General features: G+C 48.2%; 3 protein-coding genes across 3 annotated transcripts in view; all 3 read right to left on the reverse strand.

Moving 5' to 3' along the window:
• The window catches only part of LOC144497048 (uncharacterized), a 388053-nt gene that overhangs the window by 281024 nt on the left and 85936 nt on the right, over nt 1-21093 (reverse strand). The gene's annotated exons all lie outside the window — the stretch shown is intronic.
• The window catches only part of LOC144497015 (uncharacterized), a 507438-nt gene that overhangs the window by 141643 nt on the left and 344702 nt on the right, over nt 1-21093 (reverse strand). The window lies entirely within an intron of this gene.
• The window catches only part of LOC144497025 (uncharacterized), a 335427-nt gene that overhangs the window by 123507 nt on the left and 190827 nt on the right, over nt 1-21093 (reverse strand). The gene's annotated exons all lie outside the window — the stretch shown is intronic.

The following is a 21093-nucleotide window of genomic DNA, read 5'->3' on the forward strand; positions in this document are numbered from 1 at the left end:
AGTATACAGAGGACTTGATCCGCGATGCCTACGTTATGGGCATCGCATCCAACTACATTTGACAGCGCCTGCTAGAACAAGGTGGGCTAGATCTTCCAAAAACTGTAGCGCTCGCTGAATCCCTCGAAGTAGCATCACGTAACCTCGAGGCGTACACGCCTGATCACGCGACATCATGGGCCTCACGGCCAATATCATCCCAGTACCGAGGAGGGCCTCCGACTTATGCCACGCAGCGCCCCACCGTGACTCAACGGCTGCGGCTGCGGCAGCCCCCAAGTGTTACTTTTGCGGCCTAGTGAAACACCCCCGACAACGCTGCCCGGCAAGGGAGGCGTTCTGCTCAGGGTGTGGAAAGAAAGGCCACTACATGAAAGTCTGCAAGGCAAAATCGAAACCGAATAGCGCAGCATACGACCCGAGGGAACAGAAAACCCGATCGCCATCAGCCGCGTGGGAGTCAAGGGGGCCGCCATCTTGGACACCAGCGACCACGTGTGAGCCCGGGGAGCCGCCATTTTGGACACCATCGGCCGTGTGGGAGTCAAGGGGGTCGCCATCTTGGACGCAGCCAACCACATGCGAGACAGGGGAGCAGCCATCTTGGACGCCGGCTGATGACTCTTCGGGATCTACGGTGGCAGCAATCCAGCTGGACCAGTCTCGTCCACATCAGCTCGCCAGGTCTGTGATGGACATACAGGTAAACGGCCGTGCGGGAAATTGTTTGTTTGACAGCGGGAGTACGGAGAGCTTTATCCACCCCGATACTGTGCGTTGCTATGCCCTTTCGGTACGACCAGTCAAACAAACCATTTCCTTGGCCTCAAAGTCCCGCTCTGTGGATGTCATCGGGTATTGTGTGGTGACCCTTACGGTTCGGGGGACCGATGACGCAAATTTTAAGCTCCTGGTGCTCCCACACCTCTGCGCTCCCGTACTCTTAGGCCTCGATTTCATGATCCATCTTAAGAGTGTCACGCTACAGTACAACAGGCCCCTTTCCCCGATCTCGGTCCACAACCCTCAGTTCCTGGACTACCCACCGCACACCACCTGCGGCCTTTCGACCCTCCAAGTCACCCCCCCCTCCGCTATTCGAACACCTCCCCCCCGAGTGTAAGCCCATTGCCACTAAGAGCAGACGGTACAGTGCGGGGGACAGGACCTTCATTAGGTCTGAGGTCCAGCGGCTTCTGAAGGAAGGGATCATCGAGGCGAGCTCGAGCCCTTGGAGAGCTCAGGTGGTAGTGGTCAAAACTGGGGAGAAACACCGGATGGTCATCGATTATAGTCAGACCATCAACCGGTACGCGCAGCTGGATGCGTATCCCCTTCCACGCATATCCGACATGGTCAATCGGATTGCGCAATACCTCAAATCGGCCTACCACCAGCTCCCGATCTGCCCGGAGGACCGCAAATATACGGCTTTCGAGGCAGATGGCCGCCTCTACCATTTTCTTAGGGTTCCCTTCGGCGTCACCAATGGGGTCTCGGTCTTCCAGCGCGAAATGGACCGAATGGTGGACCGGAACGGGCTGCGGGCCACCTTCCCGTACCTGGATAACGTCACCATCTGCAACCATGATCAGCAGGACCACAACGCCAACCTTAACAAATTCCTCCGCACGGCCGCTCTCCTAAATCTGACCTATAATAAGGAGAAGTGTGTCTTCCGCACTCACCGCCTCGCCATCCCGAGATATGTGGTGGAAAACTGAGTCATCGGCCCCAATCCCGACTGCATGCGACCCTTCATGGAACTTCCCCTTCCCACCACTCTTAAAGCACTGAGGAGATGCCTGGGCTTCTTCTCATACTACGCCCAGTGGGTCCCTAATTACGTAGATAAGGCCCGTCCGCTTATCAAATCCACCCTTTTTCCCCTGTCGGGAGAGGCCCGCTCGGCCTTCAACCGCATCAAGGCGGACAGCGCAAAGGCCACGATGCACACTGTGGACGAGTCAATCCCCTTTCAGGTGGAGAGTGATGCGTCTGACTTCGCCCTGGCCGCCACCCTCAACCAGGCGGGCAGACCCGTAGCCTTCTTCTCACGAACCCTTCAGGGCTCGGAAATCCGACACTCCTCAGTCGAGAAGGAGGCTCAGGCCATCGTCGAAGCAGTGCGACACTGGCGCCACTACCTAGCTGGCCAACGGTTCACCTTGCTCACGGACCAAAGTTCAGTGGCTTTCATGTTCAACAACACGCAGAGGGGCAAGATTAAGAATGATAAGATACTGAGGTGGAGGATTGAACTCTCCACCTACAATTACGATATCTTATACCGGCCCGGGAAGCTCAATGAGCCCCCGGACGCCCTGTCTCGCGGAACATGTGCCAGCGCGCAGGTGAACCAACTACAGACTCTCCACAATGACCTCTGTCACCTGGGGGTCACCAGGCTCTACCATTTTATTAAAGCCCGTAATCTGCCCTATTCTGTTGAGGATGTCCGGTCTATAACCAGACACTGTCCGGTCTGCGCAGAATGTAAGCCGCACTTCTATCGGCCGGACCGGGCACACCTCATAAAAGCCACCCGCCCCTTTGAACGCCTCAGCGTCGATTTCAAAGGGCCCCTTCCTTGTTCTGACCGCAACATCTATTTCCTCAACGTGATAGATGAGTACTCCCGATTCTCCTTTGCCATCCCCTGCTCGGACATGACCTCGACCACAGTCGTCAAGGCCCTGCATGGCCTCTTCACCCTGTTCGGGTACCCCAACTATATCCACAGCGACCGGGGATCCTCATTCATGAGCAATGAGCTGCGTCAGTACCTGCTCTCCAAGGGCATAGCCTCAAGTAGGACTACCAGCTACAACCCCAGGGGTAACGGACAGGTGGAGAGGGAGAACGCGACAGTCTGGAAGGCCGTTCTACTAGCGCTAGGGTCTAAAGGCCTTCCAGTCTCCCGCTGGCAGGAAGTCCTCCCCGATGCACTACACTCAATCCGGTCCCTCCTGTGTACAGCCACCAACGCCACCCCCCATGAGCGGATGTTTGCTTTCCCGAGGAAGTCGCACTACTGTCATGGCTGGCGTACCCAGGCCCAGTTCTGCTCCGGAGGCATGTACGACCCCATAAGTCGGATCCCCTAGTTGAAAAAGTCCAGCTCCTCCATGCCAATCCCCAATATGCCTATGTGGCATACCACAATGGGCGGGAGGACACGGTCTCTATCCGGGACCTGGCGTCTCCGAGTGCCCCAGAGCCCACTATGACCCCCCACCCCACACCCCTAAACCCCCCTATTCAGGTAGCACCAGGTCCGCTTACATCTTTGCCTATTGTACGCAGCTCGCCTGAGCCCCCGGAGTCACCACGCAGGACCAGACCAGAAGGGACAACGGTGGATTCGAGCGGCTCCACCCTGCCATCGGAAGCAACACCTCAACTGGTACTGCAGCGGTCACAACGACTGGTCAAGCCACCCGACAGGCTGAACCTGTGAAGGGATGATGCCTCACCTCAGCTTGTGACTTTTCTATGTATATATACTCCTGTACATATGGTTCCACCCACCCCGCCGGACTCTTTTTTTTTAAAGGAGAGATGAATGTGGTGAACCACTGTTACTACATGTATGTGCCTGGACACACCCATGCTGCACCTGGCCCGAGACTCCTCCCTTTCCACCTGAGACCCCTCCCTTTCCACCCAGAGTGGGGTATAAAGGTGATGGTCCCTCCTCCTTGCCTCAGTCCAGACCAGGTCAGGTACAAGGGTGTGCTCCTGTTCTCTGTGAATAAAAGCCTATTAGTTTTCCCTCACTCTCAGAAGTCTTTGCGTCGTAATTGATAGTGCATCACTGGTTTGTCCTGGGAAATTAGATACACTGCACTCACAGGCTGCACATCCCAAATTCAGCTATCAGACACAGCACTGGGCAAAACTATTAAATCTAAACCCAGGCTTTTGGGAAAGGCCGAGGCCTTCAGGTAAAATCTTTAAAGACATTAAAATATGTTTCAATAAATGTGTCTCTGCTCCTCCCAGATAATTACACCTCACCTTCTCGTATTCAGCAATAACCCATCAACAAAACTCAGCCTGTAAATCAGAAGGGAAATGCTTCCAATAAACACACTCAATATCCAACACACAGCTCCAATCAAACAGCTCAGCACAAAGCACCGAGTAAACAGGGCTCTCAGCTGGATCTTCTCACACAGCATAAGGGGCATTTTCACACCTGATTCCCCACAGGATAGTCAGACTGCCTGAACATTAGTGTGGATATTATGCACTGTAATTATTATAAATTCTGCTCCTTCACTCACCATCTCCTCACTTGGTTTTCAGTCCCTACAGGAAGTGAAGCAGCTGTGAAAGAGGAAGAGGAGGGAATGGGCAGAGTGGGTGGGCTCTCTGATTGACGTCTCTCACAGCCAATCCTAATATTTCTGGAGTAACAGGAGTTTCCTGAAGCTTGGGAAATGACCGGTGAAACGGAGGCGACTTTGAGCAGCAGATCAGGTGGGGATTTAAACTTGTCATTGTCCCATCTGAATAAAACCTCACTTATTGCAGCTGCTGTCTCAGTTCCCCCGGTAAATGTTTGACAGAGATTTCTGGTGTGGGAATAGCATTCTTCATCCACAGAGGCTTTCAAACTGACAACATCAGTGTGGGATGTGTAACCTCGGATGTGTTTGACAGCAGATCAGAAGAGGAAGACCCACAGCATCCAAGGCCTTCAATTAAGTACAGTGGTGGGATCAGCACATAGAAATCATAGAAACCCTACAGTGCAGAAGGAGGCCATTCGGCCCATCGAGTCTGCACCGACCACAATCCCACCCAGGTCCTATCCCCACATGTTTGTACCCGCTAATCCCTCTAACCTACGCATCCCAGGACTCTAAGGGGCAATTTTTAACCTGGCCAATCAACCTAACCCGCACATCTTTGGACTGTGGGAGGAAACCGGAGCACCCGGAGGAAACCCACGCAGACACGAGGAGAATGTGCAAACTCCACACAGACAGTGACCCAAGCCGGGAATCGAACCCGGAAACCTGGAGCTGTGAAGCAGCAGTGCTAACCACTGTGCTACCGTGCCGCCCCATACTGAAGAGAAAGAACTGTGAACAATATCGGCGAACATGGGGAGCAGGAGAGGAAGTTGGGTGATCAGCAGTTCAGTGAGAATAGGGTCAAGGAGGTGGGTCTCATGGACAAGGTGAGTTCAGAGAGGGCATGAGGGGAGACAGGAGAGAAGATGTGAGTTCAGGGCTCAGGCAAGGGGGAATATTAATAGAAGTTTGTCCACATGGGCTAGTGAAATGGAGGGAAGTGGCAGAAGCAGTTGATGGGATTGTTTTAATCTTATTTCCCTGAGCAGAGAGGTCAATAACCAGGGAGCAGAGATTTAGTGATGGAAGGGTTAGAGAGGAGTTGAGTAATTTTTTTCACCCAGAGGGTGGTGAGGGTCTGGAACTCACTGTCTGAAAGGGTGAGACAGAAACCCTCATCAAATTAAAAAATTATTGGGATAGGAAATCGAAGAAATAACTTCTCCACGTTTAAAATGGGGATGAAATAACTTCTCCGTGTTGACACTGTCTCATCAAACACTACAGAGAAGGTACGGGTGAGATACAGAGTCAAACTCTGTCTAAACTGTCCCTGGAGTGTGGGATTAACCCGGGTCAGTCACACACCCGGATCAAGACTCACCTGCTTCAGTCACTCAGACACTCCTGTATTACTGTCCTTAATATCATTGGATGCCATGCTTGGGAGAAGGACCTCGGGAAATCAGGAGGAGAGAGTCCTCCAGACACAACACATCTAGTGGAGGAAGCAGTGCTGACCAGTATCACTGAGGAATACCAGGGATTTTCACACAGTTGTTCTGGAGTTTAGATCTATTTGAGTCAGTGGGATTCAGGATGTTTGGGTTTTTTGCTCTGGCTGTTCACCCTCTCCCTTCAGAATGCTTTCTGTCTGTTCAGAGACACCCTGGACCCTGGCACCAGGGAGGCAACATACCATCATGGAGTCTCTTTCATGTCTACAGAAATGTCTATCTGCACCCCTAACTATAGAGTCCCCTATAACTATTGCTCCAGTCCTCTTTGTCCCTCCCTGCTTAACGACAGAGCCAGCCATGGTGCCACTGCTCTGGCTGCTGCTGTTGTTATCCCGATAGCCCATCTCCCCCAACAGTATCCAAAACGGTATACTTGTTAGAGAGGGGGATGACCACAGGGGATTCCTGCACTGACTGCCTGCCCCTTCTGGCGGTCACCCATCTATCTGCCTGCACCTTCGGTGTGACCATGTCTCTAAAGCTTCTATCTATGACACTTTCTGCCTCCTTCATGCTCCTAAGTGCATCTAACTGTTGCTCCAACCTATCCATGCAGTCTGTAAGGAGCTGCAATTGGGTGCACTTCCTGCAGACGTAGTCGTCCCAGACGCTGGCAGCCTTAAAGTTTGATTTGATTTAGTGGTAACTAGTTCAGGTATCAGTGTTGGCTTTGTGGCTGGGTTCCTGAAGTGGTGAAAGGTGGTCAAGACCCTGGCGTTAGAAGTGAAACTGATAGAGAAAAGTGGGTAGAGTCCAGGAGTGAGGAACAACCTACCAACTCGGTACTGATGGAGGATCCCCACAGCTCAGGAATAGGAAAGGTGTAGTCACAATATTGGGGGTTTACTATAGGCCACCCAGCTGCCAGCGGGAGATTGAGGAACAGATATGTAGGCAGATTTTGGCAAGGTGTAAAAGTAACAGGGTTGTGGTGGGAGATTTTAACTTCGCCTATATTGACTGGGACTCACTTAGTGCTAGGGCGTGGATGGGGCAGAGTTTGTAAGGAGCATCCAGGAGAGCTTCTTGAAACAGTATGTAGATAGTCCAACTAGGGAAGGGGCCATACTGGACCTGGTATTGGGGAATGAGCCCGGCCAGGTGGTTGATGTTTCAGTAGGGGAGCAGTTCAGGAACAGTGACCACAATTCAGTAAGCTTTAAGGTACTGCTGGATAAAGATAAGTGTAGTCCTCAAGTTAAGGTGCTAAATTGGGGGAAGGCTAATTACAACAATATTAGGCAGGAACTGAAGAATGTAGAATGGGGGCAGATGTTTGAGGGCAAATCAACATCTGGCATGTGGGAGGTTCTCAAGTGTAGGTTGATAAGGATTCAGGACCGACACATTCTGTAAGGATGAAGGACAAGTATGGCAAGTTTTGGGAACCTTGGATAATGAGAGTTATTGTGAGCCTAGTCAAAGAGAAAAAGGAAGCATTTGTCAAAGCAAGGAGGCTGGGAACACACGAAGCAAGTGTGAAATACAAGGAAAGTAGAAAGAAACTTAAGCAAGGAGTAAGGAGGGCTAAAAGGGGTCACGATAAAGCATTGGTCAGCAGGATTAAGGAAAATCCCAAGGCTTTTTATACATATATAAAGAGCAAGAGGGTAGCCAGGGAGAGGGTTGGCCCACCCAAGGACAAGAGGGAATCTTATGCGTGGAGCCAGAGGAAATGGGCGAGATATTAAATGAGTGCTTTGCGTCAGTATTCACCAAAGAGAAGGACTTGGTGGATGATGAGTCTGGGAAAGGATGAGTAGATAGTTTGAGTCCTCTTGAGATCAAAAAGGAGGAGGTATTGGGGTTCTTGAGAAACATTAAGGTAGACAAGTCCCCAGGGCCTGATGGGATATACCCCAGAATACTGAGAGAGGCAAGGGAGGAAATTGCTGGGGCCTTGAGAGAAATCTTTGTATCCTCATTGGCTACAGGGAAGGTCATGGTACATGGTACATGGCAAGAAAGGATGTCCCGAGGCATGGTACATTGGGGAAACCATGCAGACGCTACGACAACGGATGAATGAACACCGCTCGACAATCACCAGGCAAGACTGTTCTCTTCCTGTGGGGGAGCACTTCAGCAGTCACGGGCATTCAGCCTTGGATCTTCAGGTAAGCGTTCTCCAAGGCGGCCTTCACGACACACGACAGCGCAGAGTCACTGAGCAGAAACTGATAGCCAAGTTTCGCACACATGAGGATGGTCTAAACCGGGATGTTGGATTTATGTCACATTATCAGTAACCCCCACAGCTTGACTCCTGGACTTGCACAATTTCACAAGCTGTACTGTCTGGAGACAATACACATCTCTTTAACCTGTGTTGAATGCTCCCTCCACCCACATTGTCTGTGCATTTAAGACCTGGCTGGCTGTAGAGATTTGCATTCTAATCAGTATTCTGTAATTTGATTTCTGTGTCTGTGCCCTGTTTGAGAACAGAGACCACTCCATCTGACGAAGGAGCATTGCTCCGAAAGCTTATGGTATTTGCTACCAAATAAACCTGTTGGACTTTAACCTGGTGTTGTGAGACTTCCTACAGGGAAGGTCCCAGAGGATTGGAGAATAGCCAATGTTGTTCCTTTGTTTAAGAAGGGTAGCAAGAATAATCCAGATAATTACAGGCCGGTGAGCTTTACATCAGCGGTAAGGAAATTATTGGAGAGGATTCTTCGGGACAGGATTTATTCCCACTTGGAAATAAGTGGACATATTAGTGAGAGGCAACATGGTTTTGTGAAGGGGAGGTCATGTCTCACGAACTTGATCGAGTTTTTCAAGGAAGTGATGAAGATGATTGATGAGGGTAGGTCAGAGGATGTTGTCTACATGGACGTCAGTAAGGCCTTTGACAAGGTCCCTCATGGCAGACTGGTGCAGAAGATGGAAGTCTCATGGGATCAGAGGTGAGCTGGCAAGGTGGATACAAAACTGGCTCTGTCAAAGAAGACAGAAGGTAGCAGTGGAAGGGTGCGTTTTGAATGGAGGGCTGTGACAAGTGGCGTTCCTCAGGGATCAGTGCTGGGACCTTTGCTGTTTGTAATGTATATAAATGATTTGGAGGAAAATGCAACTCGTTTGATTAGTAAGTTTGCGGACGACACAAAGGTAGGTGGATTTGCGGATAGCGATGAGGATATAGCAGGATATAGATCGGTTGGAGACTTGGGCGGAGAGATGGCAGATGGAGTTTAATCCGGACAAATGTGAGGTAATGCATTTTGGAAGGTCTAATACAGATAGGAAATATACAGTAAGTGGCAGAACCCTTAAGAGTATTGATAGGCAAAGGGATCTGAGTGTACAGGTACACAGGTCACTGAAAGTGGCAATGCAGGTGGAGAAGGTAGTCAAGAAGGCATACGGCATGCTTGCCTTCATCGGCCAGGGCACTGAGTTTAAAAATTGGCAAGTCATGTTGCAGCTTTATAGAACCTTAGTTAGGCGGCACTTGGAATATAATGTTCAATTCTGGTCGCCACACTACCAGAAGGATGTGGAGGCTTTGGAGAAGGTACAGAAAAGATTTACCAGGATGTTGTCTGGTATGGAGGGAATAAGCTATGAGGAGAGGTTGGAGAAGCTTGGTTTGTTCTCACTGGAATGACGGAGGTTGAGGAGTGACCTGATAGAAGTCTACAAGATTATAAGAGGCATGGACAGAGTGGATAGTCAGAAGCTTTTTCCCAGGGTGGAAGAGTCAATTACTAGGGGGCACAGGTTTAAGGTGCGAGGGACAAGGTTTAAAGGAAATGTATGAGGCAGATTTTTTACACAGAGGGTGGTGGGTGCCTGGAACCCGTTCCCGGGGGACGTAGTGGAAGTGGATATGATAGTGACTTTTAAGGGGCGTCTTGACAAATACATGAATAGGATGGGAATAGAGGGATATGTTCCCCCGAAGGGTAGGGCGTTTTAATTAAGCAGCATGGTCGGTGCAGGCTTGGAGTGCCAAAGGGCCAAAGGGCCTGTAATTTTCTTTGTTCTGTGTTCTTTATGAGATATACAAGAAATCATTCTTGCAATCATCAAATCTCACACGCCATGGTAGTCACACTGGGGAGAAACCCTTCACATGTAAGGTGTGCAACTCATCAAAGTTTTGTCACTCATCGACCCTCTGTGCTCAGTCACACAGTCACACTTGGGAGAAACGATTCATGTGCGAGGTGTGCATTAAATAATTTCTGCAAATACCTTACCTTCATGTACTCCAATGTGTGCACATAGAGGAGAAACCTCTATGTGTACCTCAGGGATCTGTTTTGGGGCCACTGCTGTTTGTAATATTTATTAATGATCTGGATGAGGGTATAGTTGGGTGGATTAGCAAATTTGCTGATGACACCAAAGTCGGTGGTGTGGTAGACAGTGAGGAAGGGGGTCGTAGTTTGCAGGAAGACTTAGACAGGTTGCAAAGTTGGGCCGAGAGGTGGCGGATGGAGTTTAATGCGGAGAAGTGTGAGGTAATTCACTTTGGTAGGAATAACAGATGTGTTGAGTATAGGGCTAACGGGAGGACTTTGAATAGTGTGGAGGAGCAGAGGGATCTAGGTGTATGTGTGCATAGATCCCTGAAAGTTGGGAATCAAGTAGATAAGGTTGTTAAGAAGGCATATGGTGTCTTGGCGTTTATTGGTAGGGGGATTGAATTTAGGAGTCGTAGCGTTATGTTGCAACTGTACACAACTCTGGTGCGGCCGCACTTGGAGTACTGTGTGCAGTTCTGGTCCCCACATTACAGGAAGGATGTGGAGGCTTTGGAGAGGGTGCAGAGGAGGTTTACCAGGATGTTGCCTGGTATGGAGGGGAGATCCTATGAGGAGAGGCTGAGGGATTTGGGATTGTTTTCGCTGGAAAGGCGGCGGCTAAGAGGGGATCTTATTGAAACATATAAGATGATTAGAGGTTTAGATAGGGTGGATAGTGATAGCCTTTTTCCTCTGATGGAGAAATCCAGCACGAGGGGGCATGGCTTTAAATTGAGGGGGGGTAGTTATAGAACCGATGTCAGGGGTAGGTTCTTTACCCAGAGGGTGGTGAGGGATTGGAATGCCCTGCCAGCATCAGTTGTAAATGCGCCTAGTTTGGGGGCGTTTAAGAGATCCGTAGATAGGTTCATGGACGAAAAGAAATTGGTTTAGGTTGGAGGGTCACAGTTTTTTTTTTTAACTGGTCGGTGCAACATCGTGGGCCGAAGGGCCTGTTCTGCGCTGTAATGTTCTATGTTCTATGTTCTATGTTCTATAAACCATTCAAATGTGAGGTGTATGACAAAGCCTTCACATGGTCATTGAACCTCTTGGCCCATCAGAGGATCCACACAGGTGAAACCCTTCAAGTGTGAAGTTTGTGACAAAGCTTTTGTGAGGTCTTCGAGCCTCTTGATGCACCAGAGGGTTCATACCAGGGAGAACTCCTTCAAGTCTGAGTTTTGTGAGATGACTTTCACCAAGTCCTCGAGTCTCCTGAGACACCAGAAAATTTACCTAGGGCAGAAACGCTTCAAATGTAAGGTGCGCGACCGAGCAGTCACTCAGTCATCGAATCACTGGAGACACCAACACATTAACACTGTGGTGAAACATTTCCTATGCAAGGTTTGAGACAGCTATTTCTGAAGGTCATTGGAATTCCTGGTCCATCAGAGAATCCACACATGGCTCACCCTTCAAGTGTGAGGTTTGTGATAAAATTTTCACAACATCTGCACCATCCTGGAAAGGCAGAGGGTTCACACAGGAGAGAAGCCTATTGGTGTGATGTTTATGGCAAGGCTTTCACCCACTCCTCTGATTTTCTGAAGCCCCGGCAAGTCCACACTGGAAAGAGACCATTCAAGGTGAGGGTGTGACAAGGCTTTCACATAGTCAGCGTATCGCCTGGTCCATCAACACACTTACACAGGGGAGAAACCCTTTTGGTGTAAGTTCTATAATAAAGCTTTCACATAGTTGTTGAACCTCCTGGAACATCAGTGAACACACGTGGGACACAAAACCTTTCAGCGTGCCGTGTAGCAGGATTGTATCACCTACTCCTCTCTTGCCAAACACCTATATCTGCACATGGTATGTTAACATGGCCATGAACACTGGAGAGAAACTGTGCAAGTACAACAAATCATTCTCACACTTATCTCACTTTCACATACACCACACATTACACAGGGGAGAAACCATGGAAGGAGGTGCTGTGTGACAAAGCCTTCACAAACTCACTAAACCACCTGATATATTAGAGGATCCAAGAGGAGTGGTTAAACATGGGAGACAAACCCTTCCAATGGGACAGGTACCAGGATTGTTTCACCTCCTCATCCTCTTATACAGGGGGAGATTCAGCCAGGAATCCCGTTCCTCATCAGTGAACACAGCTGGGAAGTCAGGGGGAGGGCAGGATGTGTCTCGGCTGTGACAGTCTCCATTGTCTCACAACATTCACTGTCTGGGTCTACACATGCTGAATGGCCACTCAAACAGAGCACCAGAGGCCAATCAATGTCCACAGTCTGTACTCCAGGTCAGTACCTTGAGGATTGGAGGGAATGTGAGAGGACAACAGTATTTATGGAGCACTTTAATGTAGTCAAACATCCCAAAGTGTTTCATAGAGACATGATCAGAAAAAAATTATCACCGAGATAAAAAAAGTAGATATTAGGAGAGAATGACCAAAAATATGGTCAAAGAGGTGGGATTTCAGGAGGCTCCTAAAGGGGAGGGGAGAGAGATAAAGATGCAGAGCGGTTTAAGGAGGGAATTCATGAACATGGAGCCTGGATGGCTGAAGACACAGCAGTCAATGGTGAAGTGAAGGAAATGGGGGATGTACTAAAGCCCAGAATTGGAGGAATGCAGAGATCTCAGAGGGAGATGGGGTTAGAGGTGACAGAGATAGGGAGGAGGTGAGACCATGGATCAGTCTGCACTTGAGCATGAGAATTTTAAATTGGAGGCACTGGGGGACTGGGAAGCAGTGTAGGTCAGTGAGCACAGGGATGATAGATGTGTGAGTTAGGTTAGAGACACAGAGTTTTAGCTGACCTGAAGTTTCTGGAGGGTGGAAAATGGGAAGCTGGACAGAAGAATATTGGAATGGTCCAATCTAGTCTAGAAGCAACAACAGCATGAATGAGGATTTCAACAGCAGATGGACTAATGTGGGTGGGTGGGTGTTTTGTAAATCGGTAATGTTACAGAGGGGGATGTAGGTGAATAGTGTCTCTGTAACTACTCTATAATCTTGATTAATCATCTTAAAAATCATATTACCTATTGATTTTCGACAAAGGAATGCAAGCTCAGTCGGTGCAACCTGTCCTCATAATTGAACCCTTTCAGCCCCAGGAAGATTCTGGTGAATCTTTGCTGCATTCCCTCCAAGGCCAATATATCCTTCCTAAGATGTGGTGCCCAGAACTGAACCCAGTTCTCCAGACAGGATCTAAACAGAGCTCTGTATATAGCTTCCACAAGGACACAGTTGGTTTTAGGGGGAAGTTGCAGGTTATTGTTTCTCTTCAGGACGGTCCTGGAGTAATGAACAGTTTTGACAGAGGAAATTCAGATCTGGCAATGTTTGGCTCAATCAGTTGTGGACCAAATGCACTCTAATTTCGGGAACAAGGAACAATTTTGGATATGATGAAGTAACTCGTTTGGTGATGTGAATTACAGAGATCCTCTTCAGGTGATGGGTGTTTGATTGATACCATGGGTAATGTTTGTACTCTCCTGTCTGGGAGGATTACTATCCTGAGTATGGTGAGGGAGTGGGGATGAGTCTCTACACACCTGAGTTCCCTCAGCCCATCATACCTACATGTAATAAGTGTGATACATTCTCCTTACAAATCATTTTGAAATATTTTATTATTTTGGTTGATTCAAAGCTTGGTGTGAGCTGTATGTTTTGATGTTGTTTACCTGCTTTTTTGTCACTTGTTTTCATCAATGTAAAACGCACAAAGCTAAAGAAATTATTTGTTTGCCTGATATTTTTTCAATCTTCTATATAAATTTATAATTCACAATCAAATCAGCATTTATTGCTTATCTAAACTACCTGATTTGTCAGCATGGTACGTTCCTATTCACTGAAACATTCATTCACAGTAAAAGTCCTGTTGTGTTCCTACTGATTGCTGGAGAGGAGAAAGGAAGATGGATATCAGGGAGGAGAGAATTGGGGAAGGAGAAAGAGGACAGAGCGGGGGAGATGTATGGGAAAGGAAGGAAGATAGGAGGTGGAGGAACAGAGTCTCTCCTTTGATCCACCAAACATAATCTCTCTTACTGTGCTACTCTCTCTCTGCTGAACCTAGAACTGCATGTTATCGCTGCCTTGGATGCTGTGGATCTTCCTCTTCTGACCTGCTGTCAAACACATCCAAGCCTACACATCTCACACTGATGTTGTCATTTGAAAGCCTCTGAGGATGAAAATCTCTGTCAAACACTTATCAGGATGCCATGGTGGCACAGTACTGCTGCCTCACAGCGCCAGGGACACAGGTTCAGTTTCAGCCTTGGGTGACTGTGTGGAATTTGCACATTCTCCCCCTGTCTGCGTGGGTTTCCTCTGGATATTCCAGTTTCCTCCCACAATCCAAGATGAAGTTTATTTATTCATCACAAGTAGGCTTACATTCACACTGCAATGAAGTTACTGTGAAAATCCCCTAGTCGCCATACTCCAGCGCCTATTCGGGTATACTGAGGGAGAATTTAGCATGGCCAATTCACCTAACCTGCACATCTTTGGACTGTGGGAGGAAACCAGCGCACCCGGAGAAAACCCACGCAGACACGGGGAGAATGTGCAAACTCCACATAGACAGTGACCCAAACCGGAAATTGAACCCGGGGTCCCTGGCACTGTGAGGCAGCAGTGCTAACCACTGTGCCACCGTGCTGCCCTGTGCAGGTTAGGTGGACTGGCCATGCTAAATTGCCCCCTGGTTTCCCAAGCTGTGTAGGTTAGATGGATTAGCCATGGGGCATGGTTGTTGGCCTAGGTAAGATACTCTGGCAGAGAGTCGGTGCACACTCGATGGACTAATGGCCTCCTTCTGCACTGTAGAAATTCGAGGAACTGGGACAGCAGCTGCAATAAGTGAGGTTTTATTCAGATGGGGCAATTACAAGTTTAAATCCCAACCTGATCTGCTGCTCAAAGTCACCTCCGTTTCACCGGTCAGTTTCCCAAGCTTCAGGAAACTCCTGTTACTCCAGAAATATTTGGATTGGCTGTGAGAGACGTCAATCAGAGAGCCCACCCACTCTGCCCATTCTCTCCTCTTCCTCTTTCACAGCTGCTTCACTTCCTGTAGGGACTGAAAACCAAGCGAGGAGATGGTGAGTGAAGGAGCAGAATTTATAATCATTACATTGCATAATATCCACACTAATGTTCAGGCAGTCTGACTATCCTGTGGGGAATCAGGTGTGGAAATGCCCCTTATGCTTTAAGAGAAGATCCAGCTGAGAGACCTGTTTACTCGGTGCTTTGTGCTGAGCTGTTTGATTGGAGCTGTGTGTTGGATATTGAGTGTTTATTGGAAGCATTTCCCTTCTGATTTACAGGCTGAGTTTTGTTGATGGGTCATTGCTGAATATGAGAAGGTGAGGTGTAATTATCTGGGAGGTCTAAGGATTCTTGCTGATTTTCTATTGTTGAGTTGTGTGTTTGTTGGGAGCTGGTTATTATCCTGTGGACTGATTATACAGTTCCTCTGAGAGAATAACTCCTTGGAAGTGCATGGCTGAGGAAGAGTTGCCTCTTTGGAGGTTTGATACTGAGAGCATGTTGCGTCGTTAGTGGGGATAGTCCATAGAAATATGAGTTTAGATGTTTCATTTCTCAAGCATGTTCCACCATTCAGTGAGATCATGGTATATCTGTGATCTATTCCTGCCCTCTCCTCATATCCCTCAATACTTTGATAAACAAAATTCCATCAATCTCAGATTGAATATTAATCATTTATCGTCGATTCTCTTTGTGGACTTCCAAACTTCTCCCAGTCTTCGCGTGTCAACGTGTTTCCTGATTTCCCTCCTGAAAACTCTTCCTCAAATTGTTAGACCATGTTCCCTAGTCTGAGACCCCCAACCAGTGAAAATAATTTCTCTCAATTCATCCGCTCTCTTCCCCTTAATAACCTGAAAACATCAATTAGATTCACCCCACTTAGCTTTCTAGAGCTGGGGAATATAACTCTCACTTGTTCAATCTCTCTTCATCATTTAACTATTGCAGTCCAGGTATCATTCCAGTCAATCTACACTGCCTTCTCACCTATCCTTCCTGTCGCATGGGACCTGAACTGTTCCCAGTAATCCAGGTGTGGTCGAACTATGGCTGAAACATTTCTTCTACCTCTTTGGATTCTTTTCCTCCAGAAATTATGGGCGGCACGGTGGCATAGAGGTTAGCACTGTTTCCTCACAGTGCTAGGGCCCAGGTTTGATTCCCAGCTTGGGTCACTGTCCATGTGAAGTTTGCATGTTCTCCCCGTGTTTGTGTGGATTTCCTCCGGGTGCTCCGGTTTCCCCCCACAGTCTAAAGATGTGCAGGTTCGGTGCATTGGCCATGCTAAATTGTCCCTAAGTGTCCTGAGATGCGTAGGTTAGAGGGATTAGTGGGGTAAATATGTGGAGTTACAGGAATAGTGCCTGGGTGGGATTGTGGTCAGTGCAGACTCAATGGGCCGAATGACCTCTTTCTGCACTGTAGGGATTCTATGATTCTAAATTAAACCACCATTTATAAAATACCCTATTCTATTCTGTGTACGTTCAAAGTAAGAAGTCTCACAACACTAGGTTAAAGTCCAACAGGTTTATTTGGTAGCACAAGCCACAAGCTTTCGGAGCACTGCTCCTTCTTCAGGTGAGTGATCAGGTGAGTGATGAAGGGGCAGTGCTCCGAAAGCTTGTGGCTTGTGCTACCAAATAAACCTGTTGGACTTTAACCTGGTGTTGTGAGACTTCTTACTGTGCTTACCCCAGTCCAACACCGGCATCTCCACATCATGGATACGTTCAAAGTGCCAACCTTGAAATCCAGTTAGCACACCCATTGATTTTAAGCTATCAGTGTCTCTTTGTCATTAGATTGAGGGTCATATTGAGGGCATGCTGCACTGTCGGACTGGGGCAACTGAGGGTGTACTGCACTGTTGGGGGGGCGGCACTGAGGGCGTGCTGCACTGTCAGAGGGTCAGTACTGAGGGAGAGCTGCACTGTCGGAAGGTCGGCACTGAGGGTGTGCTGCACTGCTGGAGGGGCGACACTGAGGGACTGCTGCACTGTCGGAGGGGCGGGATTGAGGGTGTGCTGCACTGTTGGAGGGGCGGCACTGAGGGAGTGCTGCACTGCCAGAGGGTCGGTAGTGAGGGAGTGCTGCACTGTCAAAGGGTTGGTACTGAGGGAGTGCTGCGCTGTCAGAGGGTCAGTACTGATGGACTGCTGCACTGTCAGAGGGTCAGTACTGAGGCAGTGCTGCACTGTCAGAGGGGCGAAACTGAGGGTGTGCCGCACTGTGGGGTGGTGTGGGGGGGGAGGGGGATGTGGCAGTATTGATGGAGTGCTGCACTGTCAGAGGGTCAGTGCTGAGGGAGTGCTGCACTGTCAGAGGGTCAGTACTGAGGGAGTGCTGCACTGTCAGAGGGTCAGTACTGAGGGAGTGCTGCACTGTCAGGGGGTCAGTGCTGAGGGAGTGCTACACTGTCAGAGGGTCAGTACTGAGGGAGTGCTGCACTGTCAGAGGGTCAGTACTGAGGGAGTGCTGCACTGTCAGGGGGTCAGTGCTGAGGGAGTGCTGCACTGTCAGAGGGTCAGTACTGAGGCAGTGCTGCACTGTCAGAGGCGATATGATCAGCATTTTGGAATGGTCTGAGTATGTGAACGTGGATACAATCTTTGCATTAAATCTTCCAATAATTTCAAAGCTGAAGCACAATTCTCAGACCCACCCCAATGATTGGCTGAGCAGTGATTGCCATGTAACTATTGGTGGGCTGTCAGTGCATTTCAGTCCCAGATTGGCTGTGAGAGATAGAAACATAGAAAATAGGAGCAGGAGGAGGCCATTCAGCCCTTTAAGCTTACTCTGCTATTCAATATGATCATGGCTGGTCAAACTCAATATCCTGATCCCACCTTCCTTTATACGCTTTGATCCCCTTCACCCCAGTGCTATATCTAACTGTTTCTTGAAAATAATCAGTATTTTGCCTCAACTAGTTTCTGTGCTGGTGAATCCAATAGGCTGACCACTCTCTGGTTAAAAAAAATGTTCCTTATCACTGTACTAAATGGTCTACCCAGAATCCTCAGACTGTGATGCTTGGTTCTTGACATCCCCACCTTTGGGAACATCCTCCTTGCATCTACCCTGTGTAGTCCTGTTAAAATTTTATTGGTTTCTATGAGATCCACCCCCATTCTTCTGCACTCCAGCGAATACAATCCTAACTGACTCAATATTCCTTTATACGTCAGACCCACCATCCCAGGAATCAATCCAGTAAATCTTCTCCACATTCCCACTAGAGCAAGAACATCCTTCCTCAGATAAGGAGAGCAAAACTGCACATAGTGGGTGAATTTTCCTGTTCCGCCCGCCACAGGACTCGTAGCGGGTGAGGGGCAGACTATGGAAAGGTCTGTTGACCTCAGGTGGGATTTTCTGGTTCAGGGCGAGCGCAGCTGGAAAATCCCACCCAGTATTTCAGGTTTGGCCTCACTAAGGCCCTGTATAATTGCATTAAGACATCGCTGGTCCTGTACTCGAATCCTCTCCCTATGAAAGCCAACATACCATTTGCCTTTTTTACTGCCTGCTGTACCTGCATGCTTACTTTCAGTGACTGATGCACAAGGACACCCAGATCTCATTGCACAATCTGCTCTCCTAATTTATAACCATTCAGATAGTAATAGAAACATAGAAAACTACAGCACAAAACAGGCCCTTCGGCCCCACAAGTTGTGCCGAACATATCCCTACCTTTTGGGCCTACCTATAACCCTCCATCCTATTAAGTCCCATGTCCTCATCCAGGAGTCTCTTAAAAGACCCGACTTGAGTTTGCCTCCACCACCACTGACGGCAGCCGATTCCACTCGCCCACCACCCTCTGTGTGAAAAACTTCCCCCTAACATTTCCCCTGTACCTACACCCCAACACCTTAAACCTGTTCTCTCTGGGAAAAAGCCTCTGAGAGTCCACCCGATCTATGCCTCTCAACGTCTTATATTAGGTCTCTATTAGGTCTCCTCTCATCCTACGTCTCTTCAAGGAGAAAAGACCGAGCTCCCTCAGCCTATCCTCATAAGGCATGCCACTCAATCCAGGCAACATCCTTGAAAATCGCCTCTGCACCCTTTCAATCTTTTCCACATCCTTCCTGTAATGAGGCGACCAGAAATGAGCACAGTACTCCAAGTGGGGTCTGACGAGGGTCTGCCTTCCCATTTTTGCAAAGTGGATAATTTCACATGTATCATTTGCCCACTCACTCAGCCTGTCCAAATCATACTGAAGCATCTCTGCATCCTCCTAACAGTTCACCCTATCACCTAGCTTTGTGTCATCTGTAAAATTTGGTGATAATATCTTTAGTTCCCTCATCTAAATCATTAATGTATCTGAGGAATAGCTGGGGTCCCATCATTGATCCCTGCAATACCCCACTAGTCACTACCTAGAATCATAGAATCCCCTCAGTGCAGAAGGAGGCCATTTGATCCACAGAGCCTGCACCAACAACAATGCCACTCATGCCCTAGCCCTGTACCCCACATATTTACCCTGCTAACCCCCTTGACACTAACGGGCACTTTAGCATGGATAATCAACCTAACCCGTACATCTTGAGTGTGAGGGGAAACTGGAGCACCCAGAGGAAATCCACGCAGACATGGGGAGAATCTGCAAACTCCGTAGAATCAGTCACCCAAGGCCAGAATTGAACCTAGGTCCCTGGTGCTGTGAGCAGCAGTACTAACCACTATGCCAGCTTGCCACCTCCATTTGCTTGTCATTTGGAAAAAGACCCATTTATTCCTATTCTTTGTTTCCTGTCCATCAGAGAGCCCACCCACTCTGCCCATTCTCTCCTCTTCCTCTTTCACAGCGGCTTCACTTCCTGTGGGGACTGAAAACCAAGTGAGGAGATGGTGAGTGAAGGAGCAGAATTTATAACAATTACATTGCATAATATCCACACTAATGTTCAGGACGAATATCAAGTGAGAAGAAACATTCTTGTGAAGTAATGTTACTGGATGGTGTGATGCTGGTGCAGATAATAATGGTTTTTAATTTGATACCAATCTACAAATTAAAATTTTTTAATGAAATTCACTTTCACAACATGGAGTAGTTGAGGCAAATATCATAGATGCCTTTAAGGGGAAACAAGATAAGCACATGAAGGAGAAAGGAATGCCAAAATAAAAACAAAATAAAATAATACCAGAAAATCTCAGCAGGTCTGGCAAGGTCTGTGGAGAGAGAAAAAGAGTTAACGTTTTGAGTCCTTGGCCTGCTGCAATGTTCCTGTGAAGCTCAACGCAAACTGGAGAAGCCGCACCTCAATTTCCAATTAGGCATGTCACAGCCCTGAGGACTCAATATTCAACAATTTAGACTGTGACCTTTCTCTACCATTTTGACCCCCTTTTATTACATCATTTTTTTCTCTCAGTCCAGCCCCCACCCCTCACTGGGCCATCTGTCACTTGTTCGCAAGTTTTGTTTTCACTGAGCACTGACCTTTCTTCTCCTATGACCACATTCTGCTATTTACCTTCATGCCACTATCAGCAACTCCCCTAGTCCTTCACACTGCCATTAACACTGCCTCTGTCTTGTGCCCTCCACATCTTTATTGTAATCATTTCTAACTCCCACCATCACTGATCTTCTACTTTGCTCCACCTTAGATCGTATCAAATCACATCACATTCCTCCCTCTCTTTAGCTCTGAGTAAGAGTCATACAAATTCAGAACGTTAATGGTTCTGTCTCCACAGATGCTCCCAGACCTGCTGAGGTTTTCCAGTGTTTTTCTGTTTTTGTTTTAGATTTCCAGCATCTGCAGTGTTTTGCTTTTATGGGAGGATTTGCTGATAGGATGAGATGAAGAGGGGTGAGTGGAGGCTCGTGTGGAGAATAAACACTAGCATGGATCAACTGGGCTGAATGGCCTGTAATTCTATGTATGTAGCTTTCTGTGGTTGGATTT

This window comes from Mustelus asterias, chromosome 8, assembly GCF_964213995.1.
Source record: "Mustelus asterias chromosome 8, sMusAst1.hap1.1, whole genome shotgun sequence".
Taxonomy (NCBI): Eukaryota; Metazoa; Chordata; class Chondrichthyes; order Carcharhiniformes; family Triakidae; genus Mustelus; species Mustelus asterias.